This window comes from Phaethon aethereus, assembly GCF_964289735.1.
Source record: "Phaethon aethereus genome assembly, chromosome: 3".
In the NCBI taxonomy this organism is placed as follows: domain Eukaryota; kingdom Metazoa; phylum Chordata; class Aves; order Phaethontiformes; family Phaethontidae; genus Phaethon; species Phaethon aethereus.
The window spans coordinates 72,180,762-72,186,919 of NC_138576.1; positions in this window are offsets into that span (position 1 = coordinate 72,180,762).

A 6,158-nucleotide genomic window follows, 5' to 3' on the forward strand; every position below is an offset into this window, starting at 1 on the left:
GATGGAAGAAAAGTAGTTTAATAACATCTGGAGCTGGGTTCCTGGAGAACTACAGTTTAGCACTACTCAGGCTACTGTGAAGAAAACAAATACATATTATAGTCTCTGTCTACATTATTACCAAGGTCCTCCTGGCTCAAGATGGCGTGGGAGGGGAACAATGGATTTGCCAAAATACATTTGTTTCACACTCCTTTCACCCTACTGCAGTCAAGATTGCAATGATGTATTTGTAGTTTTATGAACAGTCTCCTTGTGTATCCTCACACTGCATGTGCAAGGCAAAACTGCTTCACTTGCCACTTAGTTGTTGCAATATTTAATCCAATAACATAAATTATATCTGTATTTAAGAACTTTTTTGTGCAATACAGTCTTATGGTACATAGAAACAATTGCAGCAAACCAGAAAGAGGCTTGCATTTTTTAACATCACTAACTGAAAAAAGCCAATTTTTAAGGTGTAGCATTACTCAACATGCTCTACTGAGTACAATACACTGACTTTTTGAAGCCAACATTTCTGTACAGAAAAAAAGAGCTATTTATCACTGTTTATTTAAAATAAATCAAGCGGAGAATTCCTCTGGTTGTTCACTGCCAAAACTGTGGCATTTTCATTACAGAGTTTGCAATGTCCAAAAAAAAAAAAAAAAAAAAAAAAAAGGCAAAAAAAGCACAAACCACTTAAAGGGATCCATATCTGGGTGACACAATCTATGCGCTGATATTGTTTAATTGTTAAGAGAACAAAGATTTTCAATGTACATTTCAGATACTGTAATTGATTTATTAAAGACTGGCTATCCAGTTCTAACACTGTTGTATAATGTTATGTACTTGAGCAAAAAAAAAAAAAAACAAAAACAAAAACAAAAAAAACAAAAAGCTTGATAATTTAGTTTTTTGAATAAAGAAATTTAATAAAAGATTGCCTACATGTAGCATTTTAGAGCATTTTAGAACATTTTGATGAATTGCATCTGTCCGGTAAGATTTTTTTTTTTCTGAAAGCTAAATCCAGTAAAAAATGTTTTTAAACAAAGTAACGTTTTATGAGGTGGCGGGTTAAAGAAGACTTATCTTCTAGCCTCATTGATTTTGAGTAACTCCTTGACAACAAGGGGTTTGGAGAGTAATATTAAACCAAACTTCAAGGGCTCCTAAACCTACAGTCCTTACCCAAGCAAAGAAACGCAACAAGTGTCTTTCCTGGGTAAAGAATCCTGTACTGAGCCCTTAATCTGAGCAAAGGCAGCACAGTACTCCCATAGCTTGGCTGCCATGGTGTTTTTAATAGGTGTTTGCTTGGCCTTTTTATAAAAAAAAATGTCCAATTTTAAGATGCATTTTGATGTTTAAAGAGACAGTGACTCGGAACTTAAAATTTAAAATCATCTTCATACGTACCCCTACCGTATACAAGCAAAATGAGCGTTATCATCCCTGACAAACTGCTAAAGATATACCAAGAAATGGCTTTGAATACTTGTTAAATATATATATATGAAGGTATGTGTATATATATATATTTAATACTGACAACTCTGGTCTTATACAAAGACTTAAGAGGCCAGATTCTTCTCACTTACACAGGACTAACCACAGCTTGAGCCCGTTGCTTCCGATGGGACTGGAAGGTCTGGCAGTTGTGTCCTTGAGTGGAATCTAGCCCCAACACACTTGGCTCCAACCACCCAGTTACTCCTTGCAGGCAGCCGCCAGTGCCGGCTCTCACTGGTGCCGCTGCTGCTGAGGCGGGTCTGCTGCTATACAGTAACTGGTAGGATGTAGGTCTTAGATTATCTTCTGGGGCTTATTTTTTTCCTTTGTTTTACTACCTCTCATTTTTTTAATTTCTTGAACATGCTTCAAATAGAAAGTCTGGGGAATTTTTTAATCATTCTTTTTACTTGAAACCTGTGTGCTTTTTTTGGATATATATAAGAACAATTTAACAAACTGTTTCTTAAACTCATTTGGTTTTGTAATTTATATAGAATTCAGGAGATGATTAAAAGGGCTATTCTCTATTCCCTATGCAAATATTTTAACTGTTGTAGTGTTTGACAAAATGGGATCTAAAAAAAAAATCTGCAAAGTGGAAAACAAATCTGTTTACAGTGGCGTTGCTGACTATCCTACCATATTCAGCACTTTTAAATATTGTTATTTATGAAAATGTAGTTTAAAATGCAAGACAAAATATTTATAAATGTTTCTTTTAATAAATACCTGTTTTGTCTGAAAGTATTATTGTGTTATGACAACTTTATTCATGTTGGTTAGCTATTTACCATTATGAATAAAATATTCAATTATTATACTGGTAGAATAATAGCTATGATGTTTACAAATCCTGAGGGGGAGAAATTCAGTGAGAAAGGACTTCCTCCTTCTACTGTGAAATACTGTTAGAAAAAATGAATTTTTCTGGCTTTTTTTCTTAACTGGAATTTAACTATAGTCTATGTCTAGTATCATTTGATTACAGTTATATTTACTGTGGTACTAAACATATACAGCATCATATATGTGTATATTTACATATGTAATTTCAAGTTTGTTGGTGTTTGAGGCACAATACATTTAGTCTACACATCTAAACAATGTGTAAGAGACAAAACTGCATGCATAGGTCTTTACAAATGTAGACTTGAATATTCTTAATGTTACTATTTGATGGTGACCTGCTAGTCATAAGCTATCTTTATAAGATATTTCACACCACTAGAAGTTCTTGTCAACATAGACAAGTCACCTTTTCAATAACAGTTTTAAAGCTAAATGTGCAGGCCCTAAAATATTAGCTTGATTTCTAGCATAAGATTCCAAAATCTGTGTTTGGAAAGTGTTACAACATTTTGAAAAATATTACAATGGTCTTCAGTGTAATACTGCAATGAAATCATGTTCAAAATTTCTTGTCTTAAATCCTCTATTTGGAGGGATTTAAAAAACAAACATAACATATGGAGTTTCTTTCTTGGAGCAAAAGCTCATATTAAAATGATTAATATACATTTCATCTATCAGTTTGGCTTTCCCAAATTTTTTATTAAAAAATAGATATGGTCCAAATGGACAACAAACCATGCCATAACATGATCTCATTGCCTATCATACAGTTCTTTGAACACAAATTGTGAAACAGTTGAGCTATTAAACTGATTTATTGTGCATGCAGTGTATGATACACTTTGAAAAACTGCCTACATCCACTCATTCTATAGCCTGGAATAAAATAAGTATGTATTTAACTTGTATTTCAGTTTTTCATGAGAATGTATATAGCAAGTGCACTACAGAAAATGAGTTATGTTTTTGTCATTTTTGCCCAGTGTTTAATATTTTCTGTCAAATAGAGCCTAATGCTGAATAGCCACAAATAAGCAGAGCACTTGGGTATAATCCTAAGACCTTTAGGTTTCAAAGAAATTGAATATGTATTGTATTATGCATGTGTTCAACTTAGCTGTTTACAGTCAACTTTCAAATAACTGAGCAGAAAGTAGTTTGGGATACCCAGGATAAAACAAAACCACAGACAACATGGACAGTATTTGTATTAGATTGAAGGCATATATGGTATGAAGGAGGTTGAAGGTATGATGGAGAAAAGACAGGTCAGTGATACAGGTGACTGGGCTGCCCGAGTCCAGGCAGCACAGTGACGTGGAAGTGTGGCCATAGCACTTCCAGGTCCACAGCCTGTCCACTGCTCACTTGAGCACCTGTGGAGTCTACATAATGCATTTGCAGGACAACACTGAGTGGACACAAACCAGACTTAAGCTCTGTTTTAAATTAAAAGCATGCTAAAGTATCTGCTAGGCTGTAGTCTAAACCAAGCAAATAGAGGGGACCTACATTCTACCTTAAAGACAGGGTTTAAGCTGTCACCTGATTACAAACTTGCTCCCCTAGGCAGCAAATTGGATCACAAGGAGCACCTGCCTGTGGAACCAGTACCTAAAAAAGGTGGGAGGCTCTTTTGGAGAGAGCAGCTTGCTGGACTGACCACACATGAACCCCTCAGGAATGGGCAGCTTCTGTATGCAGTAAGTGCTTGCGAAAGCCATTTAGCATAAGTATTCCACAATGCCGATTAAAAAGCAATTGAAGCTGATATAAGAAAGTCTGTTAACTTCAGCAACTCTCTACACACCACAAGGAGTAAGGCTCACACCTCCACAATGTCTGTGAGCCTGCCTCACAGTGTTAACCCAGCCAACAACAGCCTGAGTCCTTATCAAATCCAACAAAGCAAAAAACTAAGGTTGCACGCAGACAGACAGCTACGATGTCTGCTCCAAGTTGATTTGAACCATGTCTAGCTACCAGTTTCAAAACAGGGTTTTTCTCAGCCCATAATGCTGTTATTTTTGGAGACACTCAAGAGTAGCACTGTAGCACATCCTAGGACATAGCGGCAGTGACAAAGGTTCTGTTCACCTACAGCCTGAGTTATGTTTTCAGTGACAGAACATCAGCCCCATTCACAGAGTTACTGAATACTTCTGCCAGCAGCGGAAGAAAGAACAGGTAATAATGGTGCTAAAATCAGCTGAAAAAAACACTGACATAAATACTGTCTGCATATTACTTCAATGTTATACCAAAAGCCAGATTTTGCCCCTTCCTTTTTCCATAAACTCACTCTGTGGAAATCCATCCTTCCAATTTAAAACAGGGATACAGTTCAGGTGATTCAAAGGCTGACCATCAGTTACTGACTCACACTACCTTTTTTCCTTCTCAAAAATTTTACATTAAATTACCTGTTACTCTAAATTTCCTGAGTTCTGCATACTTCTCTCACAAGCAGGATTCACACAGCCATTAAGACTCTTATAATTGCTTCCATTGTTACAGAACATCAAAATATTTGGTCTATTAAACGCACAAATTTGATGATTTTCCTTCACCTTTCTGAAAGAAGGCTTCAGGGAGCTTCACAGGCAGGCAGCAGCAAGTGCAAGAGAAGCTTTTGGTGGATGAGATTTCATAAGCAAGGGCCTGGGCTGTTTATCAGCGCCAGATTAGCTGCACAAACTGTACATTCTCCACAAAACCCTTTGAGTGTGATTTTACTTATAAATTATTGCTAGTGTATTTTGCCAATAAACCTTATTCAAAGTGGCACATTTACAATCATAGGAAAATGTTTTTATCCAATCATTTATTTTAATGTTTAATATTATGGAGAACAAATTTTCATGTTGACCATATTGCCTTTGATTTTCCACAATGGAACAAAACTTCCAAGTTTTCATTTCTGACTACCAAAGCTACATCGGTGTAATGTAATGTGCAAGCATTACTCTTACTTTTGATAGTACATTCACGAAAAATAACAATTTACTAATGTGTCATATGGAAGTTAGTGTTATTCCACCAGTGTAATTTAGTTGTAAAGTACGATTACCTAGTTCTGCTAAGACATGAACAAGGACAGAAGAACAGCAAAGGCCTGCCTCTGACTCCTCCATTAATTGTAATATATAAAATACTGTCTAATAAAGTTTTACGGATAGTTGCACATTTTTATAATAAAGTATATTCTTCAAACTGTTTTGAGTTTAGCCAAGAATCTCATTAATGATGTTATCTAAAAGAAGGTTACTATGCCACTCTGCCTGCATACCAGAGGGGATTTGTCAAGATCATCCCACAACATCCATCACACCATATTTACTAAATTACTGTATCTTCACTGCATTCCAGTTTAAAACTTTGACATAAGACACTGTAATCAGGTCTGTATTTTGTAAACGGGTAGTATTTCAAAGTCTCACCACTGATCTCTGATGTAAAGGCTCTTTCAATTGCCCTTTTTTCTTCTTCTGACAATACATTTCTTTTCCTCTAAATGCTCGATTTTGCACCAGCTTTTACTGTGGACGTATCCTTCCACAGGTATTCGCAGCTTCTTCTTCTTCCTCCTCCTCCTCAGGGTATTTTAATTCTGAAAATGTCATCTGGTGGGAGAGGAAAACACCTGTAGGGGTAACCTGGATACCCAAATCCCCGGTTGAAGCTTCGCGCGTCCCCCTCAGAGGGCGGCCGCAGCGCAGGACGCCAACCCGCCCCAGTGACAAACTCCTGCGGGCTCTCGTCCCAGGAGCTCTGCCATAAACATGGGGAGGATTTGGCGA